The 21,305-nt window shown below is 39.0% G+C and overlaps 1 pseudogene; it reads right to left on the bottom strand.

Annotated features, from left to right (window-relative positions):
* LOC113042671 (receptor-type tyrosine-protein phosphatase mu-like) overlaps positions 1–21,305 on the bottom strand; it is a 673,064-nt pseudogene that overhangs the window by 536,922 nt on the left and 114,837 nt on the right.

The raw sequence follows: 21,305 nt of genomic DNA, 5'->3' as shown, positions 1-21,305 counted from the left end.
GTAATGCATTACATTAAATGTAAAATACTGAAGTAGAAAGAACAGAACAGTATTTTTTTATTTTTGTTTATCAGTATCTGCTGTGCTGAAGTCTGGAAGTGGACAGAGCCATCTGTAGAAACGAGGACAAATACATTAAGACGAGGGTTAACGAGTGTGAGTAACGAGTTTCCTGTTGTTGACTGTAAGTGATCGATCTTCTCTGTTATAATCTCCAACACAAGCTCCTGATGCTCATCTGAAATTAATGCTGGACAATTAATCAAAACAATATCCTCAGCTTAACAAAAACCTTTTATTTTCAGCTCACATTAAATGATTGATGATGATGATGACAATACTCATACGTGAACTAAAATAATCGTTCAGCGGTGATCAACATGTCATGACAACCAGTTCTGTTGGTTTGAAAAAACTCTTATACGACTCTTATTTTGAAATATTTGTTTTACGTTTCATATAAATCTATCTGCTGTGTTTGGATGTTTCCTGCTGTTCAAACGATTGTGTAAGGGAGTATTTCCATGATCTCAGATCTCAAATGCTTCTGTCTCTGAGGAGAATCAAAGACATTCTCAGCAGAAGAGAGCGTCCCAAAAGAGCTTGTTTTATTTATTTATTTAGTCATTAAACTGCAGTGGAGAAACAGCCTTGGGGTTCACAGTATACACATGTACTGCTGCAGAATCTGGTCTGTAACTGCAGCTTTGATTTTACATGTTTGGACAAAATGCAGCACAGTAAGAGTCCAAGAGAGCTTCTGCTGGACACATCTGTAATATGTCTGAATGAATCATCAGATTTTCAGACGGAGAGTGTGAAACATTCACCAAAGTAGAGAAATGATCTGAAATTCACACTCTGTGCCGAAAGACACTAACAGTTGACATCATTACAGACCCGATTCTGATATCAGTCACATGTGAGGATGATGATGAGGATGAGGATGATGATGAGGATGAGGGTGAGAAGGATGAGGATGATTAGGATGAGGATGAGGATGACGAGGTTGAGGATGAGGACGAGGATGATGAGGATGATGAAAATGATGAGGTTGAGGATGATGAATATGATGATGATGAGGATGAGGATGAGGATGAGGATGATGATGAGGATTAGGATGAGGCTGATGAGGATGAGGATGTTGAGGATGATGAGGATGAGGATTATGATGATGAGGATGAGGATGAGGAGGATGAGGTTGAGGATGATGAGTATGATGATAATTAGGATGATGAGGATGAGGATGAGGATGATGATGATGATGAGGATTAGGATGAGGCTGATGAGGATGAGGATGTTGAGGATGATGAGGATGAGGATTATGATGATGAGGATGAGGATGAGGATGATGAGGATGTTGAGGATGATGAGGATGAGGATTATGATGAGGATGAGGGTAATGAGAATGAGGATGATGATGAGGATGATGAGGTTGAAGATGATGAGGATGATGATGATGATGATGATGATGATGAGGATTAGGATTAGGATTAGGATGAGGATGAGGATGATCAGGATGAGGATTAGGATGATGATGATGAGGATGAAGATGATGATGATGAGGATTAGGATTAGGATTAGGATGAGGATGATGATGATCAGGATGAGGATTAGGATGATGATGATGAGGATGAGGATGAAGATGATGATGATGAGGATTAGGATTAGGATTAGGATGAGGATGATGATGATCAGGAGGAGGATGAGGATGATGATGATGATGAAAAGGAGGATGATGATGATGATGAGGATGAGGAGGATGGGGAGGATGAGGTTGATGATGATGATGAGAAGGAGGATGATGGTGGGGATGTGGATCTGCAGCACAGCAGGAATGAATGACCCTGAGGATGTTTGTTTTGTAGGGAACATTAAAGGATCTTCATTTCGGATATTAAAGCATCTTCGTTACACCTCTCCCTCATCCTCCAGTTGTACATGTCAGGAAAGATCTGTGTGTGAATGTAGGCTAGAGAGAGAGAGAGTGTGTGTGTGTGTGTGTGTGTGTGAAGGGTAAAGACACTGATGCTGATGACCTCTGACCCTGCTCCAGTGTCTGTCCATCTGATCGTTATCGAGCGGCTCACTCTCTGTTAAATTCATTAAATTAATAATGTTTGTCTGGAGTTTTCTCAACGAATGCTGATTAGTTGTGATTGAATTTGATTTATTAATCAGAATGTAATTAATTTGGTTAATCGATTGACATTCCTCTTCAGGAGAAGCTAACAGGAAACACAGTGATGTCACTTCCTGTAATTGCATGTATTGATTGGGATGAAGATGTTCCAAACGTTCCCAACAATATTAAATGATGCCAGGACAGAAATATTTAAACAGACAGCTGAAGCTGATTATATAATGTGGAAATTGTTTATCGCAGCATGTGCATCTCTTTTGTATGCGTTCCTCCTGAATCAACAGGAACAGGAAACAGCCAGTGGTAACGGATGGATGGACAGATGGAGGAATAAATCTGTTCTCTCATTCCATGGCAACCTACATCCCACTGGCTGCAGTTTAATAATTGCATCTTGGAAAGGAAAATATTATTTCCTGTCATATATTTGACTTATTATTGGACTATATTTTACAAGAGAATATTATTTCAGCTCTGCTTTGAAATTTCACATTTAATTCAGTGGGTTACTTGCTATTTCCTTTTGCTATTTGTGAAATTTACTAGCAATTTCTTAAAGGCTCGAGAAAAAACAAAACAAAAACCTAATGTACAGCAGGGCATGTTGTCACAAAAGGCAGTGCAGCAAAATGTAAAACAGTTCATATTCAATTCAATCCCACGTGAGAGAGAGAGAGACAGTTTGTGTGTGTGTGTGTGTGTGTGTGTGTGTGAGAGAGAGAGAGAGAGACAGTGTGTGTTTGCATCAGTCCAATGCTGATTTAATGACTTCTAAAGTCAAACTCCTGCAAACCCTCGTCAGCAAATGAACATGTTTCTCTTCAGTCTCTGCAGTTGTTCTCAGAGAAACACTGATGTATTAGAGATGCATTATTTTGGCAGTGTTCTCGCTGCGATGATGAAACTACCCTCCCGCAGGAATATGATTCGCTCAGGACGGCTGATTGGCTGTGTTTGTGGCTCTCTGAGAAATGTTTTTGTGTGTTTCTGAAACCTCTCTGAGCCTCGGCCGTGTGAAGGTCATATTTATGGCTGCTGTGTTTATTTCACTCACACAAAAACTCTGGAATCAATGTCTGAGTCCTTCATGTGCCTCTTAAAAGTTCAGACACTCGATAAAACAGCTCCAGAAACACTGACGCTCGGCGAGGTTCAGATCAATACATCCATCAGACACTGAAGAGATGCTTCTCACAGGATCAGTCGTGTGCACAGTTTGACGGTGCTGAGGATCTGTATTAACGCTGGGACAGAAACACTCGTCTGCAAAATGACTTGATTTCCCTTCATGGAAAGACTGACACATAAAGAGAGCGAGCGTCATCATGGATTCACATGAGAACTGATTCAGACTTCATTATTGTCTCAGATCATGTCATTCTTCCAAAACAAGTTTTTCACCAAACAAACACACTTTATCACTCATAACACAACAACCTCAAAAACACCACCATCAGGGCTTGTATAGTACACTGAGTTTTGGTGGTGTTTGTGTCGAAGTGAGAAAAGAACTTGTGTAATTTGACAGATGTCATCAATAAAAGAAATTAGGACACAGAGACGGATCCTGTGCTCGCTGTCTGAAGAGCTCTCAGAAACTGATTCTGAAGTATTGAGAAATGTAAAACTAGTCATAAATACAGGGCAAATATTGGAAATAACACTGGAAATACTGAAACTGTGTGTGTGTGTGTGACTTACAATATAAGTCATAATAATAATCAGTACGATTGATGTGTGTTCAGTCTCTGTGATGATCTTCGCTGGACTCAACACTGCCGGTGTTCGATGGAATCACTGATACGCTGGAGAGATACAGGTCAAAGGTCACACTGAACTGAAATCTTTGAGCAGACTATCATTACTTCAGCTCTGCGATCCACAGCAGCAAGTTCCCAGACGGAGGTCGAGAGTTAAGAAACTCATCAGAGGTCATCTGAGAATCCAGTTTCATCAGAGAAACTCTTACTCTTCATTTCCTCACGCTGATCTTTCACAATCAGCAGCGACGGAGAAACATCATCTGCAGCGACTACTACAACCACATGACATCAACCAACCAGATTCAACACAGAGAGAGTCAAACACACCTGAACACACGAGGACCAGACCAGAGCCACGGACCACCTCTGACGGTATTATAATGTGTGTGTGTGCGTGTGTGTGAGAGAGAGAGAGAGAAAGAGTGTGTGTGTGTGTGTGAGAGAGAGAGAGAGAGAGTGTGTGTGAGAGAGAGAGAGAGAGAGTGTGTGTGTGTGTGTGTGTGTGAGAGAGAGAGAGAGAGAGAGAGAGAGAGAGAGAGAGAGAGAATGTGTGTGTGTGTGTGTGTGTGTGTGTCTGATGTCAGCACCACACTGAGTCTCAGGATGTTTTTCTGATGTGATGAATATTTCCTCAATAATATTTTTCATTTGGTTGGTGGCAATATGAGAGAATGCATTAATATTGTAAGCTCCAGTGTCCTGCAGCACAGAAGCAGTCATCAGTGTCTCAGATGTATATTTGTAGAAATACACAACAATACACTGTATGAGTCACAATTATACATTTCTCTTTTATGACAAAAATCATTAGGATATTAAGTAAATATCATGTTCATGAAGATATTTAGTAAATCTCCTACTGTAAATATATCAGAACTTAATGTTTGATTAGTAATATGCATTGCTAAGAACTTCATTTGAACAACTTTAAAGATGATTTTCTCAATATTTAGATTTGAATGCACCCTCAGATTCCAGATTTAATTAATATCAAGTATATTTGTTTAGTGCTTTTCACGATACAAATCGCTGCAAAGCAGCTTTACAGAAAATTAAGTTTCTACAATATTTAGTAGTAGCTCATCAGTGGTGACTGTCAGTTAAAAAACCAGTAAGTGACTGACTCTTGAAACCTTATAATGGGCCATGTTTAGATCTTCCAGTCATACAATAATTCAAACACAAACCTCAAAAACAACAAAAATGGGTCACTGGGCACAAAAACAAGCTTCTGCTACAGCCATCCAGTCCTCTGACCTGACACTACAGAAAGAGAGAGGAGAGAACTGAAGAGGAGAAGCTGGGAATCTGAAGGATCTGGAGCGATTCGGGATGAAGGAATTGTCTCTGTGTTCTCTAACCTCATCAGGCATTACAGGAGAAAACTCAGAGCTGTTTTAATATGGCAAATGGAGGTTTAAAAAAGCATTGAATAAAACCCTTAATTAAAACCAGTGCCATTAATTGTGGCCAATGTGTATTACAGAAAAACATTTACTTCATGATGTTTCCCCCCCATTTTAAATTCTTATTATCCAATGAAAGATTAGATTTTTGTGATATATATATATATATACATATTTATAAAATATCAAAAGGATTAACAATGCAGATTCATTTTCACAGCCTTCTTCATCATATTTACCAAGGGTGCCAATACTTTTGGCCATGACTGTAGGTGAAGGAATGAAATGATGAGTTAGTACAAATCAAGCATTCTGTAAAAGTACATATATACAGTGTGAATGTCATTAAATCAAATACAAAATATTAATAAAAAAAATGTATAAAGATGCAAACAAACAATCAGATCATCCGACAGACAGAGGTTTATTGTATTTGAATCAGTAGATGAAGATGATTCGGTACTGTGCTTGTTTGTGGTTAGATAATAAATGATTTTGATAATTAATGTAATTCTCCACACCGTGTGAAAATCAGCAAACCACCAGCGGATTCACATTTCAGACATGATGAAGAAGATCAAGTGAAGAATTGTTTTCTGCTGCTGCTGTATGTGATGTTTGTTGTAATGACAATCACAGGATCAAGTTCTCATTGTTCTCAAGTGTTGGGCTCTTTTTAACGTGACCTTTGACCCTGAGCACAGGCGCGCAGTTCTGTGTGGGTGAACAGACACGGCTCTCTCTCAGGAAACAGGAAGTCATCTGGACATCAGCAGCTGGAGTTCCCATGAAGAGAAGGTCCAGCTGCATCTGTGGGGCCCGAGGGGTCCGGCGTGAGGAGCGAATGACCCCCGCAGACGAGAACGTGACACGCCGCTCAATGAGCCGAGCTGAGACAGCAAATGAGCGCAGAAACACGCCTGAGATCCGGTCAGCAGCTGGTCAACAATCACAGTCATCTGCAGAAGTGATTCTTCACACAAACATGTTTAATTCATCACCAATCGATGTGAATGCGGTCTTACTGCAGCAGTTTCCATCATCATCACACAGAACGCTCTTCTGTTCAATCATTTTTCTGTTTAAATTAAATATTTGAAGCAGCTAAAGATAAATCAACATCCTGGTCCTCAATGTCTGAAAATGCTAACACAGTGCATGTCAAACTGGCCGACTGTAGTACAACTGAAACACTGTCACGGATCTTTACTGTGATATTGTGGATTCTCTCTGGCCAGCTTTATTTTCATGGATTCAGATTCACCTTTTACCGATTAGGTGAACTGGTTCAAGAAGATCCGGTTACATCGAGTGATTCGTTCATGAACCGGATATCACAAACTGCTTTGTTCTGAACTCTCTCACACAGACACGGAAGAGAAGACAATGATGAATAAAGTCGAAGTTTTTGCAATTTTTGGACCAAAATGTATTTTCGATGCTTCAAAATATTCTAACTGCCCCTCTGATGTCACATGGACTACTCTGATGATGTTTTTCTTACCTTTCTGGACATGGACAGTAGACCGTACACACAGCTTCAATGGAGGGACTGAGAGCTCTCGGACTAAATCTAAAATATCTTAAACTGTGTTTTGAAAATAGACAGAGGTCTCACGGGTTTGGAACGACATAAGGATGAGTTATTAATGACATAATTTAGATTTTTAGGTGAACTAAGCCTTTAAGTTTGTCACTGCTTACTGTGGCTGATTTCCAGATTGTACACACCAAAATATCTCTATTTTTGTCAAGTTTCCCTTAAATTCTTATCATGGTCATTTTTGACAGCGAACAAAACAATTATTAATATTTTTTTATTTGGGTTTTTCAAATCAAGTCCTCGTTTTTTTTTTTTTTGGTCACACAGTGATTGACGCGTCACTGAGTTTTGTAGCAGTCCAAAGTAGCATTTTTTTTTTTACTTTTTTTTAAAGATTTTTCAGTCTAAAATGTCCGAACAACACCAGGGAGTTAAATAATTAAACTCAAATATAGTCAAACGCGCCATCTTCATTATATTTCACTCAGGTGACAGATTAATGTGTGCATTACACTGATGCTGATTTATCCCTGACACACACACACACACACAGCGCAGAGACTGAGATCAGCTGTTTTACATGCGGTCATGACCTCAGATGTGATGCAGCGCAGGATCTGTTCACCAGGGAACAAACAAACATGATGTCCCTCCATCTGCGGCCTTGCTCTCATCTCTCCTCTCTCTGTGTGTGAGACGCTCGCTCTCTCTCTCACAGAAGCACATCTGTTTTGTGATAGTCACGTGAGAGACATCATGCAGCGGTTTGATCCAGTGCTGCTTCACTCAGCTGATCGAGAATGAAACAAGATTCCTGGAAAACATGAGATTTAGCTAAATACATCCTGAATGTTGTCATGTGAGAGATTAATAACATGAGAATCAGACATGTGGTAAATAACGCTCTTAAAAATACAGCTTCTTTATCACCATAGATGCTTCACAAAGAACCTTTAATATCCATAGCATCTCTCCATTCTTCTTCATGGATCTTTTAAGAACAGTCCATTGAAAGGTTCTTGGAGGTATTGTTCTCGCTCCAGTGATGAGCTGCTCATAGATTCATCTCCAGAGCTTCAGGCGATTCTCTGAGATATCACTGTCTGTATGTGAAGAAGAGTCTCTGCATCTTCAGAGATTAAACGCTCCTGAGTTCAGGGTTAGATGAAATGACAGACAGATTTTATAACTCTATTTAGCAGGAGGGATGTAGAAATAAACTCAGAAATGTTAATACAAATAATATATTCCATGTTCTATAGACTGATTCTGATAACTGAACTCTGTCTTTACTCGGATGTTGGTCGTCGTGTTCATCAGGTTAAACCTGCAGCGTGTGGAAGTGCATTAAATAAAGTGAAATATTTTGATTCGTCAGCACTGTGAGGATTTATGAGGATGATTTTCAAGGTGTGTGTGTGTGTGTGTGTGTGTGTGTGTGTGTGTGTGTTCGGTGATCACTGACCCACTTACATCTGACACACACCAGAGAACACATCGACGCCGCTGATCATGAACACAGCACTAATATCTGCTCCTCTTCTAGCAGACCATTATTCTTCATTCAATACATGTTTTCTTGTCTTTAGCACCAATCTCACTATTTTGTTGGATATTTTCTTAAATCAAGTACGCACATCACCAGTCAGACAAAAACACACTTCATTCTAAAATATTCTGTAAAGGAGGTCTTATATTAGTCACTTCTGCTTGATGTAAATGCATGTAGTACAAACAGCCACCAGGACATTTCCTCCATGACCGTCATGAACAGATTTTTCTGGATTTTGTTTCTTATGCAGATCAGCTATTATAGGAAGATTGTGTTTTAGTGTTCTCCGTTCAAGTTCGTTAGAGTTCTCCCAGTTCCATCTAAGCAGTGGATTGGAGGCGTTGAGCGTGACTGATATTCTGGAGTCTGTGAACAGTAACGCTTCGTTCTCTTCTGCTCTCAGATAATCAAGACGGATGCTCCACACACAGACTCTAATTCACTTATATCTCAGCATTATGAGCTCCCAGCCCACACACTAATGATTAGTGCAGTGTGAGATCAGGATGAATGTGTCTCAGAGCAGATTTAAAAAGCCTCTTGACTTTCGATCAGTTTCTCCTGCTGTTCGTCCACAGCGGCGGATCAGAGCTCGTCAATGATGTTCTTTCTCCGGGAGATCTTCTGTACGTGTCTGAGAAGCTTTAATTTAACCATAACATGATGAAGTCTTTGTTCTTGTATTGGTGGAGACTTCAGATTCATTTAAAGTCGGTCTGTGTTTGAATGAAGGCGTCTCGAGCTCATTAAAGTCACATCAGGTTAAATTCAGAGTCATTAGAAATAAGATTAAAGTGAATCCCTTGGCAGATCAACTTTATAAAAAAACTGAGACGTGAAACTGAGGTTTAGATGTTTGTTCTGTAATATTATCTGACTTCAAACTCCTTTAGTGTTTTTAATTAACACTCCAGCTTTCTTATTTTAGATGCGCGTTGGTGTTGTTTTGCAGTGGGAACACACACACACGCACACACACACACACGCACACACACACACACACACACGCGCACACACGCACGCACGCACGCACACACACGCGCGCGCGCGCGCACACACGCATACACACACGCGCGCACACACTCTCTCCTTCACTGAAACATCACATACGGAGGGTTTTTAAAAACTCTCATTCACTCGTATCACCTGTTAACTTCACTAATTAAGCCGAAAACGTTCATTAATCCATTAATTACTCCATAATTGTGTTTAATTTCCCAGCAGCAGCAGCTGAAAGAGAAACGAAGCGCTGTAAAACACGAGCTCTGAAGTAATGAAGCAGATGTCAGTAAAGACGACTGAACTGTTCAACATCACATCTGTTTCTGAACCACATCAACAACCGCAAACAGGGATCGTTGTGTTAGTTTAGTCTCGTATCCATCATCATGAACGTGTTTGTGTTCACTGATTTACTGTGAAATGAGTAAAACACTGACTGAATATAAAACAGTGAACGAGGATGACGTCTTTCAGATCCAGATTGCTCTGGGAAGTTTCTCCTCAGATGTGTGTCTTTGAATGTAATTGTCTGTCACTTTGTGTTATCATGAATTCATCCTGAAGGACGAGTTTATATTCTAATGAGGTTTATTAATATTCCACTGAAACGCATTACTACACTCAAGGTTATCTGCAACACAGAACAAAACAATGAAAAATGACTCATAAAACTCTGATTAAAACCACAAATGAATCTGATGACAGAATCCGATTCATGTTTTAAAACACATCACAAAAACATCTATAAAATGTCTGTTTTCTGCTCACTGTTAATTAATTTTGGAAGTAAAATTATGCACATGTATTATATATTTCAGTTGTATCTCTCAGATGAAATGGAGAGGATGTTTGCTGAAAACTGCAGTATTGTGAAGCTGAATTCATTAATTAAACTGTTTTTCGCCTGCTTACGCTCAGAGTCTTCACTTGTCACACAGTTTCTGAAAGTTGGCTCTCAAACAGCAGAAACACACACCAAATCTACAAAACCACGCACTAATTATCAGCCTTTGACCTTGCCACAACACACACTTCTCTATAACACACAAATCTAACAAGAATTAATATTATGGCAAAGGTGTTTCAATATTGTCAGTCCTAAAACTTCCCTCGGAGACAAACACGATTCATCATCCGTCAGCTGCACAGACTCTTCACCGCTGAGGAAACATCACACACATCTCAGCATCAACATTTCAGTGTGAATGTGTCAAACTAACATGATACGAGTCCGTGTCTGTGTCCATGTAAGCGTCTGGAGCCATCGAGACACATTCATTTTTCATCACAGATCTGGTTTACATGAAAGAGTTTGCTGTAAATCACCTGATGATGCTGATCATCTGTTGTCACACACACACACACACACTCAGAGTCACACAAGTAAACACACATAAGCACTGGATAAAGGCCAGAAAATCAGCATTTCTATTTATACAGTAGATGACGGTTCTTGGAAAGTGCAGAAATGCTGTTTAGCTGTTTGGTTTGTGCTGAGGTTATGATTCATATTTGACATGTTTACAGAGGAAAGAGCCACGAGGAGTTATGATCTGCACGTCTGATACCTCTATTCTGTGTTTGTGTCCATTCAGACAGGTGTCCAGCGCTGAACCAACCTCACCTGACCTGTGACCTCAGACGCTCATCAGCTCTGGACGAACACTCGCTCACACACTGAACTCGAATAATTCAGAGACTACTGCTCCATGTGATGTCTTCTGAAATACTCAAATAGATCAGCTTGTGTAAGCGTTGGAGCCCAGATAACAAGGTTCTCTCAGTGTTATACTGCATGAACAACCATTCTTCTAGTGGCATCTGCTCTTTTATAATGTTCTCAAAACGTTAGCATCAAAACATTATACATCGTTCTTGTAGTTTGATTTCTGAAATATTTGATTTGGATGTTCATTTAATGTTTTCTAAAACTGTACTACTATTACTTTCAGAACATTCAGAGAATATTCAAAAGTAAGGTTCTAGTAATGTTTGAAAAATTATTAAATGAATTCTCCTTTTTTTAAAATGGAATGTTTTTAAAACTAGGGGCCAGATTTACAGGACAGGGTTAGTATTAGAGCGCAATTCCATAAAAGTGAAATTCTGCTTGTGATTATGACCAGCGAAATCTACTAAGAGCTGTACACCTGCTTTAAGACAGTGTAAGTTGTGATTAATTTAAATGTACAGATCGAAAGGAAAACACCTACAAATGCATGTTCAATAAGGTGAGTGGCACAAATAAAAGTCCATGCCTTTTCAGAGCTAATCTCCCACTTTAGTAAATGGTTTGCGCTGGTGCAAACAGAGTCAATCTGAATGTTTACCTTAGAGAACATTCAATAATATTGTTTTCAGAACTTGAAGACAACGTTGGTAAATCATATTTTTGTTAGCTGGGAAAACACTATAATCCTAATAATGAAGATGATGAAGATGATGATGACTCAAAAGTCTTCTGTAGGAGTGTCATGGGTTTCAGTCTCGAGGGATCAATACACGTCGCGGTGTTGTACGTCTGTCCATTCATCAGCTGTTAGAGAAGAAGAGAAACATTAGAGATACGTGGAGTCTGTGCAGGTCACGTGTGTCTCCGGGAATATCTGTGTGTGTGTGAGTCTGTATTACTGTCACATAACAGAAAGATCACAATAATGGCTCACGACAGGGAGAAGCTTCTGGCTGGAATGCTTTATGAACTCCCTGAATAATTTTCCCTCACTGAAGATTTGTTCATCTCCGTTACAGGCTTTCTGGGCTGTTTCCTCTCGGCCCTCTTTGAAGGGCAAATGAATCTCAGAAAAACACAGAGCGTGTTATGAAATACAGAAGAGAAGAAAACTGAATCCAACATTAAGTCACGAGCTGAAGGGCTTTCATATAATATAATCAAATACGTGATTTATGAGTTTGAGGATTCACTCATAAACTGATCCATTACAGAACTGAACAAAGATCCTGCCTGAGTTTGTTCCAGACACAGTGTGACTGGCTCTTTCTGCAGGTGACACTCTTACACCGGTGTATTCCTCTTTATGAGTGAGTCTTTGAATCAATTCGCTGAAAAACACTGATTCATTCAGGGACAGATCAAGTGACTGTTTCGTCCAGACGGATCTGCCGGTTTTGGAGCGTGAAACCGCCATTTTCTGTCACCAGGTCCCAGAGAGGATAATCTGAACACAACACCCGTGTGTTTTCTGTGAACAGCCAATCCCTATATTTTGTGAAACGATGATGTCATCAACACCGCTGCATCACGTCACAGCATCAGCAACACAAACAAACACTGAACGATTGGTTTAATATTAACTAACATTGACACAGATTAATAAATGTATTGTTCCATTTATGTTTGTATACCATCTTCTTCTCCACTTTTTACTGTATGTCTGGGGCAGGATTACAGCACCACATGCTGGTCTGGCATGAATACTGCATGATTTAATGTCGGTTTCATGGTTTTGTGTGTACGCAGATATTTCTTAAGATGAGGGAGAAAAAAACATTGGCTAGAGAAAGCTCTGGCTTCGTGTGAATGAGCAGGTGATTGAATCATTTAATCAGCATCATTATGGTCAGAACACACCTGTGGTTTTCTGTAATAACATTCAGTGAGAATAACTGGGAACAGACTCCGTGAGGATTTGATTAGGAGTCTCTTAGAATAACATCACCGAATTATAAGAGCAGGAACATGAATGATTTCTTGTCGACTGTGATGTCGGTGTCATTCTCTGATCCGATAAAATCTGCCCTCATCTAAAGCCCATACTAACGCAGTAACTGTGTCAGTCTGCAGTGATTTGAGTTGTTTTACGTCTTCAGGGATCCGGAGACACAGCTGTTATTTCGTTCCTTGGTTTTCAGCAGATTTCAGCAAACGGACCCCAGTGAGACGCTTCTCTTGTTTCTCAGTAAACACACTACACAAGTGTTTCTGTGAAGCCATCAGAACTCCAGCCAAGAGAAGAAGAACCGGAGCCAAAGCCTGATCGAGGGTCAGATCAATCTCTGACATCAGCTCTGGCATCTTCATTCACCTCTGACCTGTGACCTCCGACCTCCACTGAAAACAACACTTAGAAAAATGCCTCAAGTCCCACAGGCAAGTCAAACTGATCATTAATTACACATGATATAGGTGAAGTTTGTGCTGATATAAAGGATCAGATGAAGGCCGCTGTGGTGTTAAAGCTGTGACGCCGTCTCAGTCTCGATCGAGGACGCAGCAGTAATGCAGTGATGGACGCTTATAATTAGAGCCAGTGGATTTCAGCCCAGACGTTATGTGTCAGTATGAGTGAAGAAGCACATCTGCTGCGATTCAGAGGAGCGACGCTAATGAAATCGAGAAATAAACTCAATTAACAATCCAAGACTGTAATGTCGTAAGATCATCATGATTATGACTGACAGCTGACTGTCTTATTACAGTTTTCGCCTATTTCTTGAACACTTTTAGCAAAACTTTGGCTCATTGTGTCAAAACTTTACACACAAGACACAACACTGTGAAATAAACCATTTACATCTATGTCAGATTGAAACTCTGCATATAAACCTAACAATCCTTGGTCAATGTGTCTGGGTGATGACAAAATGAGACACACTTGCATCACGTGAATACACTTTCAGATTAGCAGCAACATACTAGTGTACTTTATATAAAACACTGCAGTCTGCAAGTTATTCAGTTCATCAGTTAGCGTTATGTGAAGCTGAATGCAACACTGTTTTTCTTTTTTCCAACAAAGAACTTCCAACTTCTTTTTATAACAGTCTGCAAAAGTCTGGGACTGAGGAGACACGTGTCTCAAGTTTAGGAACAGGAATGTGTCCCATTCTTGTCTAATACAGGCTTCTAGTTGCTCAGCTGTCTTCGGTCTTCTTTGTCTCATCTTCTTCTTTATGATGCACCAAATGTTTTCTACGGGTGAAAGATCTGGACTGCAGGCTGGTCATTTCAGACCCGGATCCTTCTTCTGCACAGCCATGATGCTGTAATTGATGCAGTGTGTGATCTGGCATTGTCATGCTGGAAAATGCAAGGTGTTCCCTGAAAGAACATTTTTGGAATCAGGTTTGTACATAAATACTGTAATGTAAATGTAAAGGACTGCAACACTTACCTGTACATAGTGTTGTTGAAGTCCTTTGACCCTGATATAGTTCCTCTCTAATGGGACCTTCTACAATTGATGTGTTTTTTCTCAATGGTACCCATGAGATTTCATTTATGAACAAAGTTCCTCATGTATGAATTAGTGTGTAGTGCGTATGAGCAAGTGTGATGGAGAAATGCAACTGAAGTGCAAAGCAGCGCTTTTGTTTAAGGGTTAGTTACAAAAGCTTCAAGTTTTCTTACTTTAGTCTAAGCATGTGTCTATAATGTTCAAGCAATAGATAAAAACTGTAATAATGTTTGTGATTGTTTCTCAGCAGGTTCTGAGAAAAGGAGAGGACAGTTTCTGACATTAGCTTCTTCTTCTCACATCAGCATAACAATATCAGTTGACGTCAGATGGGAACAAAGGCGCTGATTGAATTTGAGCGTCTGTTTGGCATTTAATCACTTCTTTTGCTTTGTGATTCTGTCAGAAGCGTCTGGAGACACATTCATCATGAGAGAGAAGTGTGTGTGGATGTGAATGTTCTGCTTTCTCAGTTTGTTCAGAGCCAGATCATGAAATAAGACGAATGTATGAGATCCCAGAGGAGATCTGAGAACATGTTTTGGGAAAAGATGGGAAACTGCCAGAGGTCAAGACAGGGAGAGGAATGACAGAAATCAAGGTTACAAACAAACTCTAGAGATCAAATGATTCACTCAGAGAGATTCATGTTCAGATGTGATCTTCAAAATAGCACAAAAATCATCACAGAATGGAAGATTTGACCTAATTAAAGCAAAAGTCTGCAGAGATGACAGTGAAAACACTTTTGATCTTAAACACAAGACTCATAATCAATAAGACACTTTCATCCTTCTGTGTATTTATAATAATGTGTGTGTGTGTGTGTCAGTGTGTGTGTGTCTTGTGCTGTTCATTCTTCATGTTTCTTCAGCTCAGTAAGATCAGGCGAGTGATTTTTGGGTTGTTCTGGGTGTTGAGACTCCTCTCACATAACTAGTTTAGTTCAGTCATGACTAGTTAACCAGACACCTGGCGTTAGTTCTGTCAGATCACCTGGATGTGTTCTGGTTTAGTCGAGTCAAGTCCATCAGATGTGCTGATAGTAGTCCTAACTGTGAGACGGCAGTCTTCATCTCTTTTATCATGAGTTAGATCCGCTGGTCGTTACATGCTAATGATTGTGCTGATGCACACGCTGCTAATTCAGGAAGAGAAGTAGTCAGTCATATTCTGAGCACATTAAATGTTCATCTTGTGTTTCTCATCAGCTCTTCATCATCTCACAGATCATTTATATTCTTCTGCAGGTATAAACTACATCACAACCAGTTTGTGCCGAAATATTCATTAGAAAACATTGTATTTAAATTAGCTCATAAATATTGTTAATGAGGGAGAATACATAATTCAGGTCAATAATATCATGTCAGGATGAGATATTAAGCAGTTGTTTCTGATTGTCAGCATGAATCTCTTGATGAAATGATGAAGCTCAATCATCTTGAGTCTCAGTCAAACTATTCTCTGTCTGCTGGTTACACCAGCTAGTTTCTTCTGGTTAGGGTTGGTTAAGCTTCAGCTCATCATGTTCTTCAAGAGAGAGAAAGAGGAATCATCTGAGAGGAGAAATTGTGTTTGTTGTAAACAGTTTCTTGTCTAAAAATAATCTCACATTCCTTCCGCTGTGTTCACTCGTGGAAGCAGATAATGAAATGTTCTCAGGGTTGTTCGGTTCGAGTTCATATCCGTGATCAGGGACAACATGTATTTATTGTGTTTGTCTTTCTGATCTCCTGAAAGAATCTAGCGTCCATTAGAGACTGACAACTCTACACTTTTTACTTTTTAGTTTGCATTTGATGTCCCTTTAATGTCATGGTTCTGCTCATCTTCATCCATCCTTTAGTTTCATATGAGAATCTGATCGATGAGTCTTTTTCACTGCTGCTTGTGTCTCTGTCAGCACGCAGGTGTGATTTATTTCACATTACACTGAGGCATGTCAATTTAAAGTGTAATCTGTTGTAATAAATGGAGCAGTGTAATGATGGAGATGGAGAAGAAGAGATCCAGTGTTCCTCTGGTGGGACGTGACTGACTCCTGCTGGTCAAACTGAACACTGCTCATCTCACATCTTCTGTCTCTTCTCTGATTACTGCTGTCTGTCTGTTTATTGATTCACTTCTGCTAAGTGTGAGTGCTGACAGTGTCATGAGGACACACGAATCATGAATCTGAAAGTCTGATATACAAATATATCAATCACACATTTGTTCAGTTTGCAGTTGAGTTCACACAAAACATCTGATGCTCCTGCTGTCTCTCTGCTCTGAATCCTGCTGATATTGACCTCTATCATTTGTTTATTTTTTGTTTATTTATATGGATCCCATTAGCTGAAAGTCTTCCTGGGGTCCATTCTCAAATGTTACATTACAACAACAACATTTCAATCATCACAGTTGATAAATACACACATATACACATTAAAGATACATACACACACAAACACACACTCATACATACATACATACAACCTGGTTTTGATTAATAACAGGATAAATACAATATGATTCATAATTACATTAAAGGGGGGGGGGGTGAAATGCTATTTCATGCATACTGAGTTTTTTACACTGTTAAAGAGTTGGATTCCCATGCTAAACATGGACAAAGTTTCAAAAATTAAGTTGTACGTTTGAAGGAGTATTTTTGTTCCAAAAATACTCCTTCCGGTTTGTCACAAGTTTCGGAAAGTTTTTTTCGAGTATGGCTCTGTGTGACGTTAGATGGAGCAGAATTTCCTTATAAGCAAAAGCCTACTGGCGCTCGTGATTCTTTAGCTCCGCCCACACGTCACGCCTCCAGCCGGTCGTGTTTTTCCGGGAAAAATCGGTACAGACTATCTTTCTCTTATGAATATAATAAAACTAAAGACTTTTTGGATTTATGAAGGATGCAGTACTACTCTATAGGTACTCAAGATTAACAGGAGATTGAGTGAAAACGAACATTTCACTCCCACTTTAATATTACAACACTGTTACAATCACAACACCATTAATATTACAGCACTGTTACAATCACAACACTGTTACAACCACAACACCATTAATTTTACAGCACTGTTACAATCACAACACTGTTACAACCACAACACCATTAATATTACAGCACTGTTACAATCACAGCACTGTTACAATCGCAACACCATTAATATTACAGCACTGTTACAATCACAGCACTGTTACAATCACAACACCATTAATATTACAGCACTGTTACAATCACAGCACTGTTACAATCACAACACCATTAATATTACAGCACTGTTACAATCACAGCACTGTTACAATCACAACACCATTAATATTACAGCACTGTTACAATCACAACACCATTAATATTACAGCACTGTTACAATCACAGCACTGTTACAATCACAACACCATTAATATTACAGCACTGTTACAATCACAGCACTGTTACAATCGCAACACCATTAATATTACAGCACTGTTACAATCACAGCACTGTTACAATCACAACACCATTAATATTACAGCACTGTTACAATCACAGCACTGTTACAATCACAACACTGTTACAATCACAACACCATTAATATTACAGCACTGTTACAATCACAGCACTGTTACAATCGCAACACCATTAATATTACAGCACTGTTACAATCACAGCACTGTTACAATCGCAACACCATTAATATTACAGCACTGTTACAATCACAGCACTGTTACAATCGCAACACCATTAATATTACAGCACTGTTACAATCACAGCACTGTTACAATCGCAACACCATTAATATTACAGCACTGTTACAATCACAGCACTGTTACAATCACAACACCATTAATATTACAGCACTGTTACAATCACAGCACTGTTACAATCACAACACCATTAATATTACAGCACTGTTACAATCACAACACTGTTACAACCACAACACCATTAATTTTACAGCACTGTTACAATCACAACACTGTTACAACCACAACACCATTAATATTACAGCACTGTTACAATCACAACACCATTAATATTACAGCACTGTTACAATCACAGCACTGTTACAATCACAACACCATTAATATTACAGCACTGTTAGACTGAACAGTCTCCATGTCTAGAGAGCATACGTCGGGCTGAATGACCTAGCAACCAGCCAGAACACCCTAGCAACAACACAGCAACACACCACAGTAGTGCTGCAGAGCAATTAATCACGACTGAACACATCCAAAAAACATTTTTGTTCACATAATATATGTGTGAAATGTGTAAATGTATATATTTGATATATTTTTAAAATATATACATGTTTTTATGTTAATATATATTTAAAAAATCTTAAATATATACATGCATTTGTGTGTATTTATATATACATAATACATATAAACAGTAAACTCACATTTGTTTTAAAAACTTCATTTTGGATGCGATTAATGGTTTGACTTCACCACAGCATCTCTGGTATCTGCTTTATCTGTCGCCTTGATGAACTGTGTTCAGCTCTGTCCGGCTGGAGTAAGAGGCTGAAGTGCAGATGAAGATTCCTCCTGTGTGTTTATTCAGAGGAACATCAGGACTGCGCTGATGGTGTAATGGCCTCGTCGTGCATCAGGGGGCGCCACAGAGCTCTGAGAGAGAGCCAGGGCACTTCAGGCCACCAGGGATCTGAGATTTGGGTCATGAACGACTGAACCTTCAGTATCTCCACTTCTTACATGAATGTACATCAGTCTGCTGTGTCAAAAGAGACTTGGAGCAGAATAAAGTTAAATGTAGTGTTTCTGTCTCTGAACATATGAACTGTTCCTGACGGATGAAGAAGGTTGATGGCAGAAAACATGTATCTGCTTTTTTAAATACTGTAATTGTATAGGACTGTCATTTATTGCTATTCTGTTTTATTTTTAGTTATAGTTTTTTTAACACATCATTAATTGGTTTTAGTTGCCAAGTCTTTTCACTGTTGTGAAACAGTTTCATCATCTTACAGTCTAAACGATTCATTAACTATCATAAATTATGTGGTTGGATTCAATTATGTACCAGAAACATTCATAATGTTTCTGGTACATAATTGAATCCAACTACATTTGATTCATTCAAGATTTTGATGTTCTGGAGTAATGGACGCTGATGAGTATGTGTTTCTGTGAGAAACCTCATGTTCTCACAGATTTAGTTAATGTGTGATCACAGTCTGTATGTGAAATGATCATAGAGAGATACTGACATTTGTAAATTAAAAATGTCCCATGAACTCACAGTTTCAGTTTAAGCTTCTTTATTGGCATGACAGATATTTTTACATTTGTATTGCAGACAAAAATCAGTGTAATGACAAAAGTTATATGCTTACATATTCCTGGCCAGACACGTATTCTGTTCTGATTTCCTCTTGAGAAACAACTGAAACTCAATTCCAGAGCATGTGTTTGAATAAACTGTTGCTGTTAATCATTTTTTTTCAGCATTTGTTGTGATGATGTGTGATGCTTGTGAAGGACATGAACAGCGTGGAGTGGATGTGAGTTACTTCCAGCCCGCTGAACCGGCTGAATGTTTGCAAACATGTGATTATTCATCTCCCTGCTCCATTCTCCCCTTCACTGAGAGTCTTTGTGCTCACTGACTCTGTTAAAGGTTTCAGGATCATCTGACACTGATTCATTTTTGCCAAATGCGTCAAAATTACAAGTTCAAAGAGTCTGAGAGTAACTGAACACAACTGAATTGTTTGTTACAATGAACTTCACTGAATTAGTTATTTGCTGATCTCATCAGTGGAAGATGCAGTCAGAGTCATGTTTATAATATTAAACACGTGGAATGCTGGGTAATATCATCAATGTCCTGTGTTTAATGCAACTTTTATTTGCTTCATTAACATTTACTCTCATCCTATGATGAAGATTACTGTGTTCATTCGTCAATCAAATGAGGTCAAATGTATGCAGGTTTATTTCCCACAGTCCTCTCTGTCAGGGGTCAGAGGTCATGTTTGGGGTCAGCCGTATGTTTCTGTGTGCAGTGAAAGCTATCAGATGCACAGTATGTGGTGTGAAGGGTTGCGTGCAGAGATCTGATCGTGTGTCACTACAGTGAGGGATTGTGGGAGATTAAACCTGCTGATCCTGAAGAGACGGATGGGATTTATACTCAAACAGAATGAGTCCTGCTGAGCATCACACACACACACACACACACACACATAGAGAGAGAGAGAAAAATATTTGTGTCCCTGGACCACAAAACCAGTTTTAAGTTGCAGGGTTATATTTTTAGCAATGGCCAAAAAAACACTGTATGGGTCAAAATTATAGATTTTTCTTTTATGACAAAAATCATTAGGATATTAAGTAAAGATCATGTTCCATTAAGATCATTTGTAAATTTCCTACCATAAATATATGTAAACTTAATTTTTGATGAGTGATATGCATTGCTAAGAACTTATTTTGAGCAACTTTAAAGATGATTTTCTCAATATTTAGATTTTTTTCCTCCCTCAGATTCCAGATTTTCTGTTGTATCTCATGTTTCTATCTCAGACAAATATTATCCTCCAAACAAACCAGACATCAATGGAGAGATTATTTATTCAGCTTTTAGATGATGTATAAATCTCAATTTCGAAAAAACTGACACTTAAGACACATTTGTGGTTTACGGGGACTCTCCATAGGTGTAATGGTTTTTATACTGTACAAACTGT

This window comes from Carassius auratus, chromosome 24, assembly GCF_003368295.1.
Source record: "Carassius auratus strain Wakin chromosome 24, ASM336829v1, whole genome shotgun sequence".
Lineage (NCBI taxonomy): Eukaryota > Metazoa > Chordata > Actinopteri > Cypriniformes > Cyprinidae > Carassius > Carassius auratus.
This window is presented reverse-complemented; position numbering and strand designations above follow the sequence as displayed.